General features: G+C 35.6%; 1 pseudogene; it reads left to right on the plus strand.

The window, feature by feature from the left end:
• The first annotated feature begins 314 nt into the window (after positions 1-314).
• On the plus strand, positions 315-6079 carry LOC123252352 (annotated as a pseudogene).
• Positions 6080-22757: the final 16678 nt, after the last annotated feature.

Below are 22757 nucleotides of genomic sequence, written 5' to 3' on the forward strand. Positions count from 1 at the left end.
AGTTCCTTGAGGGACCTGGGAGTTTATTTGGGTGGAGTTAGAATCCCTTAGCATTAGAAATCCTTTTTCTCTTATATATATTTAAATAAATTGTTTATTTTTCATAAATAAGAGTTTCTTTAGCGTTCCTTGTACCTGACCCTGAAGCGAAGTTCATCTTTGAGCTTCACTTCATTTACCACTGAAGATACTTTTTATGTCACCTATCAAAAGTATCAAGAAACAATTTTGATCTTCATTTTCTAGTTCTTTGTCCTTTATTTGGGTGCTTACCTATTTTATTTTTATACCAGCTTGTGACACAGTGAGCATCCATGAGCAGTAAAGTCTCTCATGATGTTCTCTATGAAACTGTGTGAGAGATCCTGTATGGGATGCAGTGCAAAAGCAGAAAGTTTTTCAAAATGGTGGAACTGCAGATCAGTCTGAAGAATTATGATTCCTCAAGGACAAACATTTCTCTGGTACCTTCAGGCTCAAATCCACATCCCGACCTAATTTCTATGTGAGTCCTGGGAGACTGGCAGCACTGTGATGAGGCCAAGGCTGTAGAAATCCCCCACTTGGATATTGAGACCCTGAAGAAGTTGAACAAGACAAAGAAATTAGTCAAGAAACTGGCTAGAAAGTATGACGCCTTTTTGGCCTCTGAGTCCTTGATCAAGAAAATTCCTGAAACCCTGGACCCTAGTCTGAACAAAGCTGCCAAGTTTCCATCTCTGTTCACCCCCAATGAGAATATGGTGGCAAAGGTTGATGAGGTTAGTTCCAAATAAAGAAGGTGGTAGCTGCTGACAGATGATGAGCTTGTCTACAACATCCATCATTTCTTGGTTTCTCTGTTAAAGTAAAACTGGCAGAATGTGAGGACGTTATATATCAAGAGCACCATGGACAAGCCCCATCTATCTGTACTAAATCCATATGGCATCAATAAATGATGGAAGCTGCTAATGAATTAGTAAATGGCAGAAGCTACTGAAACAAAAAACAAAACAAAAAAAAAACCCTAAGAAGGGACCCATAAACTTCCCTAAACTAACAAAAACAAACCAGAGGTTAAGAACTTCTCTGATAATTTTCATAAATTTGCTTCATTAAGTGCTCCTCAAAATAGAGTAGAACGTGGAGGCCATCCTGTTCCACCCTGTCCATTTTGGAAATGAGGCCCTGAAAAATAAATTAATCACCCACTTATTGTTGTTTGGCTAAATTGAAGAGATGGCACTTTTATCAACTCTTGAGACTCCACGATTCTCTTCAGTAATCTGAGAGCTCACTAAGGACAAAGGAAAGATAGTGTAGATCCTGGACACAATTGAGAAACATTAGTGGATGATATTTCATTCCTAGATACCATTCTGCATATACATCAAACTATCCTCTTCAGATCCCCAATTTTAGCTATCCAAAGGCCTCATGTTTCTCTCTGGTTTTTAGGGTCCTTATAGTAGCACAATATTCATTATTATCCTCCTTTGCAGCATTTTAAATTTCAACATTTTCTCTTCTGAATGCTTCCTTTCCCTCACAGTGTCCCCTTCCCTAGCTTATCTGTGTCTTGTTTCATTCACTAGGGGTCTGCCCATTCACAACAAGATGATAGTGACTGATAATTGTCCAGTGTGTTACTGCTCAAGGAATATTCAATTTTTTTAGCAGGAGATTCTACTGACATTGACATAGGCTATGGTAGAAACTTCAGGGAAGAGGCACAGGATATTTGGGGACTGTTTGTTAATGTTGTTCAGTCATTTCAGTCATGTCCTTCACTTTGTGACCCCATTTGAGGTTTTCTTGACAAAGATACTGAAGTGGTTCACCATTTCCTTTTCAAGATCATTTATAGATAAAGAAACTGAGAAAAACAAAATTGGGCGATTTGCCTAGGGTCACACAGCTAGTATCTGAGCCTGGATTTAAACATAGGTCTTTCTGTCTCCAGGCCACATGCTTTATCATCTATGTCAACTACCACCCCCATTTGGGGACAGATGAGTCATTAAATTATAGCTTCTAGGCAACTTACTAACTCTAACTCCTCTTTTAACTTATCCTGGTTCCTAGTATCAGTCTTATTCATTTTTCTTATTCATTTTCTTCTTTAAATTGGTGTCCTTGGCACCCCAATCTTATGATTTCTTTTTTTATCCCATTTCCTGAATAATCCTACTAGTCCATATTCACTTTTCTTTATCAAGATGTTTGAGAACATTCTCTCATTTGGTACTATAATCTATTTTTTAAACTTCCTCCTTGGAATGTTAGAATTTCTTGACTGGGCACACAAATAGTATGAGTACACGTCTGTCTTTTTATGGGGGAACAAAGTAGGATTGTTAAATCACAGAGAAGTTAATTTCATTTTGTTCTCCTTCTAGAAGAGAAAAGTACCATTTGTGCCCCAAGGAAATAGAATAGTATATGTATAAGGCCACTTATTTCTTCCCCACCAAATATTACCCTCTCTGGACAGTATTCTAAGCTTCTAAAACTTCCATTCTTCAAATCCTCCAATCAGTACTTTCTAATTTTAGGGCTTTCTCTAAAAGTGAGGTATTGGTACTTGCACATGTCTATGACATCTCAGATAAATATCATTCACTTATATTTCAGCTCCATTTCTACTTTGCCAGTGTTAAAAAAGCAAATGTATGATGTAGGTTCCCAGTTGTCTCTCAGGAGAGGCTGATTTGAGGTATTTCCTGAAAACACAAGAACATGCTTCTTCACATATAGACAAACTTGCTAACTACAGCAAATCATGTAATAAGTAGTTGTTGAGTTCATATTGTGTGCTCTGGTCTGTCCTAGATGTTGGTAGAGTCATATGTCAATGTAGGAAATGTTTGTTGAATGGCAACAAAATTTTATATTTTTGTCTAATTAATTAGTTTACTTTTTCAAAGTAATGCCACAGTCTCAGTTTTCTATGAGCCTGTATTTCACACAGAGAAAAAACTAGACTGTTGATCCATGTAGTTCACTTCCTCTTTCAGGACAGGAGAGAAGAACAGAAGCCAGATTCTGAATAAAAGTGAAGCCCAATGCTTTCAGGAGATTGAATAAAGCAGTAAACATTTTTCTAAGACTAATGTACTTGACATTGGATTACTATCCATTTCCTGTCCCAGAAGGAAGAGGAGGAAAAGGAGGAGGAGTGGTATACAATCTCACAACAACCCCATAAAGTAGTTATTATTCATATTCTCATTTTACTGATGAGGAAACTAGAACAAAAAGAGATCCATTTGCCCAGAATGATATAACAAGTAAGAGCCTGAGGAAGAATTTGATCTCAGGTTGTGCTTATTCCAAACTCAGGACTATATCCAAGATGCCATCTAAGAGATTATGTAGGCTACTAGTAGCTGTACAAGAATCCTGAGCTAGATGGCTTCATAGCCCAGGATTAGTTCTGTAGGAAACTCTATTACAAAAGAATTTTTCACCTCAAGTGAAATTTAGGGTGATATTTAGGGTTTCATATCTATCAAACTATGATAACTGTTGGGTAAAACTATTGACAACAAAGGACAGTTTCTTGCTAAAGGAATCAACAGGATTCATGACAACCATGATGGAGGCATTTGCATCAACTGATCAAAAACAGCAACTTTACTAAGCATCAACTTTGTGGCAGGCACAGTGCAGTGCACAAATGATATAGTTGTAATAAAGGAACTGATATTTTCACAAGGAACTCACATTTTTCTATAACCTGAAACTGTCAACTAATATAGTCAGTACCAAGGAAGATAAGTGGTAGACTCTGAGCAGAGTTTTCATCCAAAATGATTTGAATCTGAGAGACTCAAATAAATTTTATTTATTTGTGTATTAGAGTAGAAGATGATTCTGCTACATGATTCTTATTATTCTTTACTGTTCTGCTTAGATTAAATATTTTGCTACTTGACATATTACTTTTTGGTATGTTGATAGAGGAGACAGTGGATAGTAGTTTGAGATATATTTTATAAATGGTTTCTAAGTGGCCCCAGACCAAGATCACTTTCTTTTGTGGGTACTCTTTATTCTTGATCTCAAAATTAGATGGATCAGTTAAGGAACAGAAGAACCATTGCATTATTAGTCATAAGGAAGGTTTGGGGGTAACTATATGGGTCAGAGAATTGAGAGTCAGGCCTAGAAATGGGAGGTCCTGAGTACAAATCTGACTTCAGACACTTTATAGCTGTGCGACCCCAGATAAGTCTCTTAACCCCCATTATCTTGCCTTTACCACTCTTTTTCCTTGGAAATTAATTTACAGTATTAATTAATACACAGTATTAATTTTAAGCTGGAAGGTAAAGGTTTAAAAAAAGAAAAGGAAGGCTTATAGTTTGCTTAGGATTGGCAGAGAAAGAGAATGGAAGATTGTATTTCAGACCTGATATGATTAATAGGATTAAATGCCTGATCATTTAATATGAAATTGCTACTGTAGATCTAATTTCCTATGGTCAATCTACTAAAATTTTCAGGATTTATTGGACCTCAAGGTGAAAGTAAGTTTAGAATATATACTCTTTGAGTGAGCTAACTTCATGCAAAGCATAAAATTAGTACAGATAATTCAGGCATAATTCCAAACATCAGTTATGCACCAAGCATAAGAGTTGACTAGAACTAATGAAGTCCTTAAGATATGTCATCAAAAGGTGACAAAGTAGACCTAGGAGGAAGAGAATCTTCATGCATGAAGGACCTTAAGATAGATAAACTGAGGAAGGCAAAAGTTAATTGACCTTCCCAGGATCACATAACCATTAAGTGATTAAAGTCCAATTTTAGCTCAGGTCTCCCTAATTCCTGGTCTGACAGTATATCCACCATTGCTGAAATTGTTTAGGGATGTCCAGCTCTTTTTAATCACACTTCAGTTTTCTTGGGAAAAAAGATACTGGTTTGGTATATTTCCCTCTCCAGATCATTTTATAGATTAAGAAACTGAGGCAAATAGGATTAAGTTATTTGCCCAGAGTCATACAGCAAATAAATGTCTGATGCCAAATTAGAACTTAGAAAGACAGACCTTGTACTTATATTCTATACCATCAAGCTGCTCCTAACCATTATTTTACCTGTCTTTAACAAAATAAAGTTGTCAAATGTTATTTTTTTTCAATTAACAAACATTTAGTTCTCTTTTTTATATCTTAGAGAGGACAAGAAGAAAAAGGAAATGACCATGTAACAAACATTAATATGTCCTGAAATGTGTGTCTTATTCTGCATATTTTGTCTGTTATTTCTCTTCATTGCATTTTTAAACCAGAGAACGGACAACATTATAAAGCTCTTCAGTCTGGAAGAAAGGTATGTATTTTATATATGCATATAGAAAGGTATATATTTTAATAGCACCATTATTTGAAGAAGCCCAATATCCATTCTTTGATCAATAGACTGCAAGCAAAGAAAGAGCAGGTTCTGTGGACCTTTTTCTTCTTTTGCTCTTACTTAAGGATAAATTATGTTCATAGGAGGGAAACATCGAGATGAAAGAGTCAAAAGAGTCTTGAAATTGGAGCTAGGAAGACATATTCATATCTGGCCTCAGATACTTACTAGCCTTGTGACATTTAATTTCTGCCTCAGTTTCCTCAACTATAAAAAAAATTTGGATAATAGTACCTAGCCCCTACATTTGCTATGAGGATCAAATGAGTTATTTGTAAAGCCCTTAGCCTGCTATATAGTAAGAACTATAAAAATGCTAAATCTAATAATAAATTGTGGTAAAACCTGTAGCCTCATATCTTGTCTCAAATTTATTTTAATTCATTTGCACATTTACTAAATGGATTTACTGTATATAAAGCCCTTTGCCAGGTACCAGGGTTCAAAGATGAAAAATGGGATACTCTAAGTTTAAAAAGCCTACTATGTAGTAGGAGATCATGGCAGGCACACAAGTGAACATGATACAACAGAGAAGGTGATCAGAGCAAAAGAGACATAGGAATGCAATAGAAACCACTTGATCTCTGATTATCAATCACTGAATTCTTCCTTACAGGAAGAGAAAAAGTTGAGCAGGCAAATTGAGGAGATTTTGTTACAGGCATAAATAAAGGACTGTGAAGGCACAATATTGGCTCATCTGATCCTCACAACAACACTGTGAGACAGATGCCATTATTGTCCCCATTTCATAATTGAGGAAACCAAGATAGATAGAGGGTAAGTGACTTGCACAAGGAAACAAAACTTATAAGTATCCAAGGCTGAATTTGAACTCAGATCTTCCTTTGTCTAGGCCCTGGATTTGACTCAATGTTGAGCACTCTATTCATTACAAAAGCTTACTGGTAGAGAAAATAATTGCTGAAATAATTTTGAAGATGACGATATTATTATGTAGGCTTGTCAAAGAAGGTTTAATGGAGAAAATGGCACTTAAACTAGAACTTGAAGAATAGTTAGTATCTAGATACATTGAGATGGAATTGCAAGCATAAGTTATAAAAGATTTAGTTACTACAATTCAGATTTAAAATGGAGTTCTAGCAATGGTATATAGTGACACTGGGATGGTTCAAAGTAATTTATTCATATGCACATCCAAACACAAAATAGGAAGGTATAGATACTAGTTCTGTAAGGGATAGAGTCGAATGGGTTTCTCTTCCCTTCATCAATTCAGAGGTTTCCATGTAGGGTGGGAGTCCAAAACCACAATGAACTTTACCAAGGACCCCTATTTCTCAGGGTTTTCATTCAGAGGACTAGTCATGGCCTTTTTCCCCCCCATAAAACAAAAGCTGTGGAAGACCCATACCTAGTTATTTGTGGTTTTTCGTAGCCATAGATCTATCACAATGATAGCCAAAGATAGGAAACTAATTTTTTCCCCCTGTGCCAAGCATTCATGCAAGGATCCTACCAAGTCACAGTTGACATAGTCATCTACCATATTCCTGTATTTAGTTTTGGCTCTGCCCCACTCCCTACACAGGATTCCATCATGGTGGTTTAGAAATGGCTTACTTTCTTTGTGAAGTCATCAATATCCCCACAAAATAACTGATCTAATTTATCTGGAAGATTGTATGCCCTCATGGCCTTCTGTAGCAAATCCTAAGACTGCAGATGACATTTTGTTTCTGCTTTTTTGAATAGTATTATTCCTTCTGTTTCAATTCAAAGATCCACCTATATTTCCTACCACTATCAATCATACAATATATAGAAATGGAACTTTTAAGGTGTATCTTCTTTGTCACATTCCACATAAATAAGGGAACTGAAACATCTTTCTAAGCACAGAGAAGTACTGACAAGACAAGTTTATGTATGCCTCCATCTCAGACCTTCTATTCTTACTAAGTTCTGATTTCTACCTCTTTACCTCCCTATTAGTGACTTATCATTAATCTTGTTAATGACATAATCTTAATTATGACTCTTAAATGACATAATCTATAGATTTAATCAGGATTTAACAGTTACTAACTTCTTTTTCATTTTTTCATAGCAGGGCCTGAGGACCAAACAGATCTCAAAGATAACTTATAAAACACAATGATTACAATGTAGAAAAAATAAAACAATTTAAAGTCAGAATATTATTTTGGGGAATATAATCCTGAGGCCAATTATATATGTGTTGGCTTTTTGTGAATCACAAGGATAAAACTCCCTTATCCCATCATATCCCATCATCATTATCACCATCACTGTCACAATTTTTATTCCCATTGCCATAATCATTATCATTGTCATAATCATTATTATCATCATTGTCGTTTTATTTGGTAACTACTATAGGGAAGGTAAAATACCAACTGTTTGAGAAAGTGGGGACAAAATTATAAGCTATTGTCCTCACTTTCAAAGAACTTAGAGTTTAGTTGATGAGATGTCAGAAGAGATTATTTTAAATTACTGAAATATTTGTTCTTCCCATCTCTATCCATCTCTCCTATAATGATGTCATGATTATAAATAACATCTATATAACCTGTTAAGTTTTGGCGAACACTTTAAATATAGAATCTGTTGTTTACATAGAGTATATTTTGTGAGGATCAAAGGGATAACATAGGTTAAGAGTTTTTCATACCTTAAAGTATTATATAAATGCTAGGTGTTATTATAATCTTATTTTATTCTGACAACCATCCTATGAGATATGTACTATTGCTATCTTTATTTTACATATGTTTAAACTGAGGTTTTGAGAGGTTAAGTGACCTGCCCAGGATCACAGAGCTCAAAAATGTCAGAGTCAAGATTCAAACTCTTGTCTTCTTAGCTCCAGGCCCAACACTTTGTCGACTGTGACACGTAGCTGTCTTGAAATGTTTGGCTTCAGCCCCAAAGCTCCTTATTCATTGTGATACCTGTGTCCCTTCTCATCATTGTGAATGAAATCTAGAAATCACAGGAGGAAAGATAGTGCCAACTGGGCCATTTCTCTGTGATGCTTTCCCTACTAGCATATGGGATTTTGTCAAAGGTTTGTTCTCTTCCACTAGAGAATTTCACTTTCCCATCTCTGGCAATTTCTCGAGCTTAGGGAACTGTTAAGAGGAAGGCATAATACTCATTGGCTAAGTTGCCAGGGAATCCTGCTGGTACAGAAAAGGTCTGGAAGGAGAAAGTCCCAGCTGGAATGACTTGGAAAAGGGTTTGTAATTAGAAGTTTTTTTCTCACCTTAATATTCACAGTATGCAATTTCCCCCCTGATCCCTATCTATCTTGATTGATGAAGATTTCAAGGTGACTTTTTTCTCTTTTTCTGGACCTGGCCTTAAGAATCTTAAGGAGAAAAAATAGCCCCAATCCCTTTTTTCCTAATGTTTCCAAAACATAATGATAGGTTGAGCTTTATCAAAAATGCATTAGAACCATCTTGACTTAAGTACTGAATGAAATTATATTCTTAGGAAATTTCAAAGTCACTTTGGGTTTTATTCAATAAATAAAGGTGTTGATTTTGAATGAAACCATCTGTTACAGAATGCTGACCTCTCATTACAATATTATCTTTATTTTTATATCTTTCTGAAATATTTGTGATTTACTTCTCCCCAGATAAAAACAAATTCTTTTCTCTTCCTGTTTTCTTAGAAAATGTGTATCAGTTTGACCTTTGCTTCCAACACATCATATCTAGCTTCACAGTTTTCTGTTTACATATTGTATCCTCCCTCTCCAAGGCAGAATGGGAGCTCCTTGAGGGAAGAGAACCTTCAGTGACAGGCAGAGGGAACTTATATGTTGAAGTTGATTAATAAAAGTTTGTCGAATTTGAATATAACTTATATTCCCTTTGCCCTAGATCCATTTAGTTAAATATTTAGGATGTTTTAAAAAGAATTTGGGGTTTAGCAAATGTTGAAGAAGTTATAATTTTAGAAGACTATTATTCAGAGCCTGCATTGGATAAAAGAGTGACTACTTTCTTGAACATCTTATACTTCTGTCTCCACATGTATGAATATATCAATTCAATTTGTTGAGTATTCTAAAGGTAAAACCTGGGGTTAACTTATATATTTTATCTGGGTTCAGAAGGGTGAGTAGGAGACAGGAATAGACAATAGACTGGGACCAAACAAGTTAGGGAAATTGGTTTTGGCATTTTGGGGAATGGCAGTTGACAGGAATGACTGTTGGGACTTAACTGTCACACTGATCCCCCTAGCCAGGTAGTCTGTGAAACTAACAAGTGAGTAGACTGACAAAAGGTTTTATAAATAGGGTTTAATTCAATGAACTCTAGTTTTAAAGAAGGGAAAGGGGTTCTATTCTATCAGTCTATGGGGAAGCCTCAGGATCAGGGAATGAACTTATCTACAGTAAGCTAGTAACTATAGCAGGGCAGGGCAAAATGGAGATGAGGAATGAAAGTGGGATCCTCACTGCTGAGTCCTGTCAAAATCCAGCGATGATACAGCTTTCCCAGGTCTTCAGCCAATACTCCTTCAGTTGGATAAGTTGGGGAGCTAAACCAACCTGAGCTGACCAGCAACACAGGTTAGGTTTTATAGTCTCAACCTAATCTCCCACAGGCAGATAACTTTCCTCCTGGATATCAGAATATCAGGATACAAACTCCACTTTCTCTGAGGTCTCCCAGGGGGTCAGTTACAACTTGTCCCCAGCCACCATGGAGTCCATCTCAGAGAGAGAAGTACAACTTCCTGCTTCCCCATTACATTTAGAATTCTCCAGCCCTGATTGCTAAGCCTCCCAAATAATCTTAAACATCTTATTAATTTATCTTATAATAGTACATATTGCCCAACAATGTGTTAAGTATTGTGAAAGAAAAAGAAGAAGAGTCATGTTCCCTTTCTTCTTGGTGTTTTTGCCCTACGTGTAAGAAAACAAAAGTTTCATTTAGGGAATGTGCCAATTGGAATACAATTCCAATATCTCAGTGTCAGCAGAGACCAAGAACAATAGGTGGAAGTGGCAATTACAGTTTTCCCATGATGAAATAGCTCGATTTGTGATGTGATGATTTTCCCCTTATTGAAGATTTTCAAGTCAAGTCATCAAGTATTTCAAATACCTGGCATATTCTAGGTGGCTAAGCAATGGGGATGCATTAAACAGGAAATGGATGAATGCAAAGAATGCAAAAATGCAATGAAAAGGAAAATCCTGTCTCTGTTCTCAAGGAGCTCATAGACTAATGGTGAAATAATATTCAATAATATCTGTGCTGTACACAAGGAAGATATATAGAACTAAAAAAAAAGAAGCTATGTTCTAAAATATTTATAGCAGCTTTTTTGTGATGGCAAAGACCTGGAAACTGAAGGGATTCCATTGTGGAATGACTGGACAAGTTATGTTTATGTATATGATTATATAGTATATGAGTTGTATGGTATATGATTATAATGGATTATTATTGTGCCATAAGCAATGACAATCAAGATGATCATAAAACAAATCTGGACTTATATGAAGTGATACAAAGTGAAGTGAGAAGAACCAGGAGAATTTTGTACATAGTAAAAACAATAATATGATGATTAAATTTGAATGATTTCACTATTTTCAACAAGGCAAGAAACCAGGAATCCAAGGGAATCATGACAAAAAAGGATATCTACCACCATAGAAGGAACAGAGTCCAAATGCTTAGTGAAACACTATATTTCATTTTCTTTCTTCATTTTATTTTAAAATAGGAGACCTCTTCCCCAAAATGACTTATATAGAAAAACATTTTACATAATTACACACATAAAATCTGTATCAGATTGCTTATTATCTCAGTGAGAGAAGGAGGGAATGAGGGTCAGAAGAAGGGAAAGAATTTGGAACTCATTTTTTAAGTGAATGCTAAAAATTGTTTTTACACATAATAGGGGAAAATGAAATATTATTTTAAAAAGTATATATATAATATATGCATATATATTATATATATAGGCAGAGTCAGGAAGTGGAATATTTTGAGAAAAATTAAGGAGGATAGTGTTATTGGATTGCAGGATACAAATTGTTGAGTAAGATATAATAGGACTAGAAATGTAGGAAGGGGTAGGTTCTGAAGGATTTTGAATGCCAAAGAGTGATTTTTTTTTATTTGAATCTGGAAGTGATAGGGAGCTAGTAGAATTTATTGATTACTCCTATAAAAGGATCCTTTCTCAAGCCCTTTTAATGTTAGTGCCTCTATTGTTTACCTCCAATTTATCATATATATGTATATATACATATATATCTTTTTTAAAGCATAGATATCATTTTTATTTTTATACATGACACAGAATGACATGTATCATAAAATCATATAATACATGGAATACATAATAAATTATAATAATTATGACATGGTCAGATTTGTACTCTAGGATATCAGTTTGACAGCTGAAAGGAGGATGAACTATGGGGAGGAGAGATTTTGAGGCAGAGAAACCAAAAATCAGATTCTTGTCACAGTTCAGGCATACAGTAATGAGGTTCTGTGCTGGGGTAGTGGCAGTATCTGAGCAAAGAAGTGGTTATAATCAAGATACATCACAAAAGTTTAATAGATAGGGCTTTGAAACTGACTGGATAGAAGGGAAAAGAAAGTGGGAAATCTAGAATTACATCTAGGTTGAAAATCTGGGTCACTGGAAGGATGGTGCTACCCTTGCTACTAACAGATTTTAGAAGTGGGGGCAGTGGATTGAGGTAGGAGGATGATAAGGATTTCATTTTTTAACATGTTGAGTTTTAGGTAGCTAAAGGACATCCCATCTGAGAAGTCCAATAGGGAGTTGGAGATGCAAGTTGGGATGTTTGGAGAGAGATTAGGATTGAATAAGTGGATCTGAGAATCATCAACATAGATAGGATAATTGAATCCTTAGAAGCTGATGAGATCATCAAGGAAAATACTTGAGAAGGAGATGAGAAAAAGGCCAGGATAGAGGCTTGTGGGACACTAATTGTTAGTGAGTTCTCCCTAAATGAAGATCCAGTAAAGGAGACTGAGATGAAGCAATTATACAGGTGCAGAGAGAACCAGGAGGGAAAGTGATTTAAAACCAAAAAAATCTAGAGAGAAGAGAGTATTAGGGAAAAGAGGGTTATTGACTTTATCAAAGACTGCAGAAAAGTCGAGAATTATGAAGACAAAACTTTAGCATATAGGCTAATTAAGAGATCATAGGCACCTTTGGAAAGAGCAGTGTAAATTGAATTATGAGCTTGGAAGCCAGACTGCTGAGAGGTTAGAAGAGAGACTGAGTGACCAATTGTATTATATTGAAGTTTTATCTTAGGTATGGATTGTAAAGGATTGGAATAGATAGCCCTGACAAACTCTTTCAATTCTCAGATTATAGGATTTTAAAATATTCTGTTCAGGAGTCCATACTTAGGTGCAGAAGGTGTATCCCAGTATTTATGAGTCAAAAGAGATTCATGATCATCTTCTATAAGGGTCATAACTTTTCTTCAGCAAACATAATGGATGATTGCCTTTACACATCACCTATGACCACAGTTGGAAGTAGATGGAAGTTATATATTATACAGATGACCTTCCTGCCTATAGCTTAGGTGTCTCAAGACAGTGAGCAAGAAGCAAGTGATCATTGTCACCCTACAGGGTAGCATGGGTATAGAAATTTTCTGCAAGAGGCCAGGCTATGTGACTTTCATTACTTTATCCTTGGAATTCCATTACTTCCTACAGTGCCACATAATCTACAGTCTCAGGTGAGAAGAGAAGACTTTCTGATTGCTAGCCTTCCATCTTCAAATGTGTGTATCCTTTGAGAAAAGGAAGCAAGGAATCAGACCAGTGTGATTTCTATTTGCAACAACAAAATAGAATTCTCACCTCCTGCTGTCAGCTTGATCACCCAACTTCATTGTGGAGAATCCACAGTGAAAGATGATCAGCCTTCCCTTTGACTTTATGCCTTTCGTATCCTGTTGTACACTCTCTTGAAGGAAAAGGAGGAGGAAGTAGGTGAGGTACAAGACTTTCTTCCCCTATTGTGAGAATTCAACTTCTACCTCCTACTTTGTTGTATTCTACTAAATCACAAACCTTCAGTGGGAAAAGGAGTAAGGAGCTGGTGCTTCCCATATGACCATTTGTCTAAGTACCTTCTAACTTGTCCTGTATTAGTCAACAATCCAATATTCTGCCTCCTTTTGGAAGTGATACCTTCCACTCAAAGAAACATTTAACACTCAGTCATACCCTATACCTCCCAGTGATTTTGAAACCCTGTAGGTCATAATCCCAAACCTGGTTCCCTATCCCTAATACTATCCAATTACTCACTGCCATCTGTCTCATTCTCCCAACCCAAAAGTTAAAGTTTTAACCTAATATTACCTTCTCCCTCCACTGTGCTCCTTGGATTTCCTGTTCCATAGACAACTAACTTCTCTTCATCTTAAATCTTTTTCTCTCTCATTCCTTTCATCTTCTAGTTATTATTGAAACCTGGCTCCCCACTAATAACACAGTCACCTTGGCTATCCTTGTTAATACTTCCTGTACTTTCATTAATTCTGCTTGGATCACTGGTTGAGACAGGGGAATTGAAATAGTCCTTTCTCCTCATTGTAACTCCAGGTTCTCTTCTTACTTCTATCATTCAATAACCTCTCCACCTTTGAGGTTCATGCTATTCATGTCCATCATCTAATCAGAAATATAGTTTCTCTTCTCTACAAACCCTCCTTTTCTCAATGAGTTCCTCAATGTAGGTGACAATATTTTTTTTCTCTCATCCTAAATTCTTGCCTTCAAACAAAGGGACTTTGACATAGTTACTGATTCTTTCTCAAGCATCTTAGCCAAGAAGTTTCTCAGCCTACTCACTTTCTATGACCTAATTCTCTATCCTACATAAGTCATGTAAAGGATGGCCATACCTAGTATGAAATGTTTTATTTGACTTCACATATAATCAATATCATTTTGCTTATCTTCTTAAAGGATGGGTGAGGGGAGGGAAGGTGAGGGAGAATTTGGAACTCAGAAATTTTTAAATGATAATTTACCTGCAATTAGGAAATATTTAATGAAATAATAATACATTGAAAAAATTAAGAGATGGTCACACTCTTGATCTTGTCATTACTCTCAAATGTACCACCTCTATCATGGAGAATTCCAAAAATCACCTAATTTAACCATAATCTATTGGTTTTTATATCTCTCCCACTTCCTTTCCTTACCAAATTCTACTCTTCATCTATACTATGTTCTCCAATCTCTTAACTCCTCAGTTCTCTTCTAAGACATCTCCCTGTGCTAGATACTATCTTCACTTTTCCACATCTTCTCTTGAACCCCTAGTTCCCTTAACATTTTGCAGATTGTGCAATGCCAAGCCCCAGCCTTGGATCACTCCCACCATATGCTATCTTCACTTTGACATACAATCTACTGAATTAAAGTGGAGAAATTCACACAACTTGTCTAATGGATTCACTTCAAATTAATGCTGTATAACCTCAACTGAGCTCTTATTGCTTCTAGACAATCCTGCTATGCCTCCTTTATTAGCTCACTATCCTACTATTCACAGTGGTTCTTTCAAACCTTTTTATCCCTCCTCAAACTTCCCATGACTATTCCCAAACACACACATGCACACACACACACACACATATACTACTGAGAACCTTGTTTCATATTTTGCAGAAAAAATACTATTCACTATTATCTTCTTTCACCTTCTTTTTCAATCTATATCATTTATATATCTTCATCCACTATCTCCACCTTCACCCCCGTCTCACATGATGAGGTGACTTTACTTTTTATCAAGACCCAGAATGCCTGTTGTCCTACTCACTCTTTCACTCATTTTCCATCTCTCCCTCTCTATTGGCTCATTTCCTGTTGACTACAAACAAGCCTATATCTCCATCATGAATAGACCTTCATTTTTATCCTTCTGTCCCCATCAACTCTTGTCCTATAGCACTTTTTAAATTTTATTTAGTTATTCATTACATTAAAATAGCCAGTTAACTTCCTTACTTCATCATTTTCCCCCTCCCACTTAGAGATGGTATCACTTGACACAAAGATTTTTGTATATATAAAACTATACCTTACTTATTTCTAGTTAACAGTTCTTTCTCTGGAGGTGGACATACAGAAATAATTCTTCAAACAATATTTCTGTTGCTATATATAATGTTCTCTTGGTTCTACTTGTTTCACTCTTCATAATTTCATGTAGGTCTCTTTATGTTTTCCCCAGATTAACCAGCTCATTATTTATTCCTATATATCTTCTGTCTTTGTGACTAAACTTCTTGAAAAGGAACTTTTTTGACTATCAAAAATTATTTATTGAAGATATGTTCACACAAAGAATTCTTAAGACATTTAGTCAGAACAGAAAAAAAGAGGAGATAGAAACAAACGTTATTCCTATAGTGTTTATTAGGGTTATGGGGCAGTTGCAATTTTCCTTCTCTTGGAACTATATCCCTATTCTTATGGCATGCTGTACTGTTCCTTTATAATGTCCCTAATGTTCTCTCTTTCTCTCTCTCTTTCTCTCTCTCTCTCTCTCTCTCTCTCTCTCTCTCTCTCTCTCTCTCTCTCTCTCTCTCTCAACCTTGCAGTCCTAAAAATAAATTAAATGATGCCATCAGATTGAGATAAGTTGGCAGATACTCTAAAGCTCTAAGTGCACTAACCATCTTTTATATACTTGCTTCCTGCTACAAGAGTAAGTAGAATGAGAATAAGGAATAGAAACATGTGGGACACCTACAGTTAGAGATGAGGATTTGAATGGGGAACCAACAAAGGAGACTAAAACTGATTGGACAGATAGGTAGCAGGAGAACCAAGAAAGTCTGGTGTTCCTGAAAGTCTTGAAAAAAGAGAGCATCAAGGATGAGAGTGTGATCCATCATGTCAAAGACTGCACAGAGGTTACAGAAATGAGAATTGAGAAAATATCACTGGGTTTGGTAATTAATAGATAACTGAAAGTAGTTTTGGTGGAATGGTGAGGATGAAGCCAGATTGCAAAGGAGTAAGAAGAAAGTATGAAGCTAGAGAGTTAAGGCATCTATTAAAGATATTTTTATTGACTACTATGCAGTAAACAGTCCTACTTCAGGGAGAGTTGGGGATTGAAATCTTCTATAGTTTCTGCTAATGTGGTTGTTTCTGAAGATATCACAATGCCTTTGCTGAATGTTAACTGGTCTGATATCAAAAAGGGTAACTAATAGCTGGAGATTTGGGAAGATAATGATTGGTAGAGAATTCCTACAAAAAGTCAATGAAAAATAAGGTTAAGTTGTTGAGTGAGAAATAGTTCACCTGGGGGTGGGGCATCACTTTTATCTCATATCCTTACTATAAGCAGAGTACATCTATTATAAATACGTAATAAGTTAATTGATGATTCAAGAAAGATTACAAGGCAATGTATGATTAATAGCAAACTGAATGGTACAAATAGTGATTGATGTAACAGTTTGGGGGAAGTATCCATGTAAGCTTTAGTGATCAGAGAAGGCTTCTTAAAGTAGATGTAGCTTGAAGGATGGGTTGGATTTGAAAATCAGCAAGCAAAGATTAAAAGGAAGTAATAAGCATGGTGCATTTAGAGGAAACTGAAGAGTCTAGTTTGACAAGGCTAAAGGTTTTCTATAATGGAATAAGTCAGTGAGACTATAAAGCTAAGAGGTCCTAGATTTCAGAGAACATTGTACTTAATCCTGTAAGTAATAGGGAACCATTGAAATGTGCTGGTTTTGTTTTAAAAGCAGAATTCTAACTTGTTAACAATATTTCATGAAGGTGAATCTGGAGACAGGGTCCTCTAGATTTGAAAAATAAGAGCCCTGTGTCAGGGAATCCAAGTTAAGGACAGTTGAGAACCTAGATAGTAATAATGGTGGTTGTGACAGACCAGTGTGCCATGAAGTATCAAAATCCATGTGTCTTTCCAACTATACTGGTAATTAGCTGAGAGAAGGCATGTCCAGAAAGTTTTTGTGTTGCTGCAGATAGCCAACATTTACACATTCCTATTCAAGAAAACATTGCTCTGTTCTGTTTTATATGGACTTTGGCTTTCCACTTACACTGCTATTATATTATATACTTCTACTGGTATACAGACACCATCTTTAAAGGCTTTTTGTACCCTACCCCAAAAGGGATATCCAACCTATGATGGTACATGGAATTCTCAATTTACATCCTTTGAGCTATGACATTGCGCTTCAAAGTGGTTCTTGCACCAGTGAAAATGACACTTGGATGGAATGACACATTAACCCTGAAAAATCTTAGTATAAACTAGTTTTTCAGATCCATTAACTAGCACCTTGAAGAAATTGGAACCTTGAATGAATATTACACGCAACTTATTAATTTTATTATTGGGCATGGAGGTGGGTATTAGGGTAGTCTTTAAACTGAGCAATTCTAGGGAGACCACTTTGAATGATAGGCAACTGCCAACAGGAAATCTACTGAAAAAAGAGAGTTGAATCCTAAAAGGCTTTTGAGAGTATGCAAAAGCAATACATTATAATTTTGCTAAAATGTACATGCTGTACTTTTGTTTCATAAGGTTAGACTGTTGGAAGCAGACCAAGGAACACTTTCCCCCCTGAACTGCATCATTCTGTCTTCATTAACAGCTTCTGAGACTAGATAAAAGAACTAAAATATAACATTTCAAATAAGCCTATTCTTCTATCTGTTTCTGATTTTGTACTGTTAACTCTATATAATCTAAATTTATCATTATTTAATTTTATTCTTACCTAAGAAGTCTTATAAATAATTTGAGATTCTCCAAGGAAAGACAACATGGCAGAGAGTAAAAACCATCTATTCTGAGTCAGAGAAGTCATTCAAATGCTAGGTTTTCCCTCATCGCAAATATAATCTTGGTATATTAAAATTTCTTTTTCTTTTTTATAACCCTTGTCTTCTATCTTAGAATCCATTCTAGGTATTAGTTCCAAGACAGAAGAGTGGTAAGGGCTAGGCAATTGGGGTTAAGTGACTTGGCCTGGGTCAGATAGCGAGGAAGTGTCTGAAGTCGAATTTGAATTCAGGCCTGGCTTTCAAATCACTGAACTTACCTTGCTTCTCTGGCATTCAGATTTATAAGCCTCATTTTACTTATCCAGAAATTGTAGTTTCTGGCCTATATTATTTCTAAGATTCTTTCCAGTCCTAAATAAATAATGTTATGAACTCTACATCAGAAATTGCTAAGATTCTTGTAATGATTTATCTTTATTCTATAAATATCTTTTTAATACCTTTTAGTGTTATAGATATGAAGGAAAATTCAAGCCAATGATTATGGTATCTGTCCTAGAAGAATCTTAAATCTAGTTTAAAAAGTCAGCTTTCTCAAAAAGGAAGCCATCTTGAGGTTTGGTACCTTCCTATCTCCCTTTTTAGCATCCTTCTCTCTCATTTGGGCTTCATATCCAAGATCCCTAAAGCACACCTAGCCATCTAATAACTGTATATACATATACATACATGCATATATATGCATACAGACATATATATGTGTATTCATGTGCAAATATATGCATATGCATATATAAACTTGTATGTACATATTATGTCTTCCTGTAGAGAATATGGTCTTTTACATTATTTCTTGTTTGTCTTTGTCTTCACATATCAAAGTATTGAGCTCGTGGTAGATGCTTAATACATACTTGTTGCCTGTTGATTGATTTTTCCTGTTTCCCATCCCTGAAGAGCAGCCTTCTTCTCAGATCCCTCCAAGGAGACTTAATTTTTTAAGAAAAATTACTTTTTAAGAAAAGTCTTTGACTTTAATAAGAGTCTCTGAAAAACTGAAACATCTCAAAAGCCCAATAATTAATAGTAAAAGGATGAAATAGCAGATGCTTTTAGTCAAAGGGGAGTGTTTTAAACTAATGAGCACTAATGTCAACTTTCTAATAATAGCAAATAGTAACTGTTTTTTCTGGCTTCTTTCATAACTAATTTTGTTGGGGGAGGCAAGATTAACAAATAAGAAGCAATTACAGAATAATCTAAGACAATCAAATTCAACAATTTATTAAGCACTTATTAAGTGTCTGCTATATGCCATACCCTGCTAGGTGCTAGTCAAGAAAAGAAAACAAAAAGGAATCAGTATCTACCCTCAGGAATCTTACAACATTTAATAAAAACAAATGAGTGTTAATGGTAAATGTAAGATGTTAGAGAAAGCCTCTCCTAAATCTTACAACTCATCTATTAGAAAAGGACTTCCTTAGTATCTTATTACATTTAACCCTTAAAGAAAGTCTTTAGTATCTTACAACATAATCCTTTCAGACAGTTTTCTCTAATATCTTTTAATGGGTGAGAAGTCTTATACAAGGTAAGAATCCTTCCACTGTGGCTTGTCATTTAGGGAATATCTTTTCTAACATCTTAATACACTTAGCCATTAGCATTTATTTGTTTTATTATGTGTGTGCTTTTGAACCCTTCCTTTTTGCCTTAGAATTGCTAATGATTCTAAGGCAGACAATAAGAGCTAGGAAATTGGGGTTAAGTGGCTTGCCAAGAATCACACTTTTAGGAAGTATCTGAGTCAATATTTAAACCCAGGTCCTCCTGAATCCAGGTTCCTGGCATTCTATCCACTGTACTACCTAGATATCTATCACCTTTAAAAATGTGTATGTTTAAGGAGGCTCTGTAGAGTAAATGATATTTTCTCCTTTTAGTTACTTTGAAATCCAGGCTGTGTGATAGTTCTGCTCACTATAAGCAATGTTGGACCTAGAATATTAAGCTCCATCTTATAGTTTCTATGGTTAGTGTGTCTGAGAAACAAGATGAACTAAAAGAGAAAAATATTATAAATCTCTGGACATGTATTTTTTATTTCCTCTCTCAGATTCCCACCTACCATGTTTGGCATCTTATACAGGTTCTCATTGGAGCCATACCTAACTTTGTCTCCTCTGCAAGACAGTCACTGTTTCTATCTAGACCTTCCCCAGAAACAATTCCACCCTCTAGACTTACTGCTGAGTCTTAAGGTTGTCAGAAATAAAGCTCATTTTAATTTCAGATCTCCGGATTGGACATGGTATTCAAGGTTATGAAGTTTCATTAGATAAGCAGAACTAAGACATTAACTATGCTATTCTTTTATTACATTTGGGAAGGGATTTCAAGGGAGTGTTTCATTTCATCTGGGTCAACTCATAGATACAAGAAGCTCCTTGCTGAGGGAGGAGGAGGATGACAAGGAGTAAGGCATTTTCTTTAAAGACTTTCCCACACACACACACTCATATCTGTTTCTAGTATTATTCAAGCTTCAATGACTGACCTTGAAGAATCACTGATTCTAAAGAACTTTTCACAAAGGCTAATGTGATTATGAGATTCTTAAGACAATTTTCATTTCTCTATAGTCTAAGTGAACACTTAAAGCTAAAAGCTAAATAGTGACGAATGACCAACAGAACAGAAAGAAGAACACACTAATCCCTGTGCAAGACAATTGCTTATTTTCAATTGGGAGGGATAACAGTTCAATTAAGTGATATCATATACATTATTCCGAGCATAAAATGATAGAAAATATGAAATTCAAATCTATTTGATTCTAACACATTTTTCGGTCTGGGCAATAATTTTGCTTATAAAAGGATGGGGGAGGAGAAATGAAAACAATCTGATTACACATGAAAAAGGAACTTAAGTCTACAGAACCCTGAATCATATACTTACTAATTATTCTTCCTTTGAAGTATTGTGAATCACAGAAGAATACAGTGGAAGATGGACCCAATTATTCAGTTAACTTCTGCCTTTTTCCTTGAAATTCCTGGTTAATTGCTTTCAGATGAATATGGCCACACATTATTTTTAAAGTGTGTTGTAATTCAGGAGAACAACTTTTTTTTTTCTGGCCTAATATTGTCTATGTAAAAAGTTGTCTATGCTCTAGCAACATTTGTACTTTCATCCTAGTATCACTTCATCTCACTTTTGTCCTGCCCAATTGCATGAAACTGAACAATTGATGTCTCCTTGACCTGTGATGTCAAAGGTAAAAAGTCTATCAGCCCTGCCAATACAGAGGCCCTTTTTTCCCCTCAAAAACACCTGTATTCATCCTAATTACTTAAACTGCCCTAACCCAGGGGCTGGCCCAAATTGTCTTTAAGCCTAGGAAGAACACTTTTGAATCTTTTTTTTTTTTTTTCCCCACCACAATCTAAAGACCATCAAGCCTGTGACTCATTGAACATCCCTATTTGTATCTCCTCCCTGATTTTCCACAGCCCAACTTTGGAGATTTCAGTTCCAAACCCAGCATGAAAAAGTCAATGCATTTCCCTACTTCAGAAATTTGGAAATGAAAAGAACTTTAGAGCCTATCTAATCCAAACCCATTTCATAGAGGAATAATGTGAAGCCCAGAAAGATTAAGTAACTTCCCAAGGTAATATAGGCAATAAAGAATAGAGTCAGGTTTTGAACCCATTTCTTTTGACTCAAAATTCAGAGCTCTTTCCTCTATAGTATATCATTTGTAAACATGTATTAGTAAACATTTATTTGCTTGTTTGTTTTTCCCATGCTGGGCCCAGAAATTTTCTAAGTATTCCTTCATTGTTGGCCCTACATCCCCTTGTATGCCCATTTTTTAATTGCTAGTTAAACTACATGGCCTTTACTTGAACACATCAAAAAAAAAAAAAGACCATTGTTACTTTCATAATTGACCTGCTCCTTTAATACTTCCATTAAGTCCCTTTAATCCCAGCAATGAACTTGAAAATAATTATTTTATTATACCTCTTATAAATTATTTAATCTCTTTGAAGAAAACATGTTAAAGCAGTCCATGCTTTCAATAGGCAATCATTCTGTACCCTGAATATAAAATATTGAATTCTAAGAATGAAGAGATGGTGAAGTATCAGAAACTTAACAAGGATGATATATTTCCAGTTGATCATCATTCCGGGGTTCTAACTTCACATTGTATGGTGAAATAAGAGCATGTACAATAGTAGACCTTTTCTGAACTGCAGATCCAAGGAAGATGCTCCTAGAAGACATTAGTTCAGCATCTCCATTCCTTACCACCTCCTCCGCCCCCTGAAACCAAAGTGCCATAAACCAATGCTAATTGAGATCCAAGTTCCATGAGGCAGACCAGAGGGGAGTTGATACATCCATCAAAACAGATGAAAATGAAGCCCATATCCCAGAGGATTTCGCCATTCTGGCTATGTGGATTCTAGCAAAGCATAT

Source organism: Gracilinanus agilis, chromosome 1 (assembly GCF_016433145.1).
Source record: "Gracilinanus agilis isolate LMUSP501 chromosome 1, AgileGrace, whole genome shotgun sequence".
Taxonomy (NCBI): domain Eukaryota; kingdom Metazoa; phylum Chordata; class Mammalia; order Didelphimorphia; family Didelphidae; genus Gracilinanus; species Gracilinanus agilis.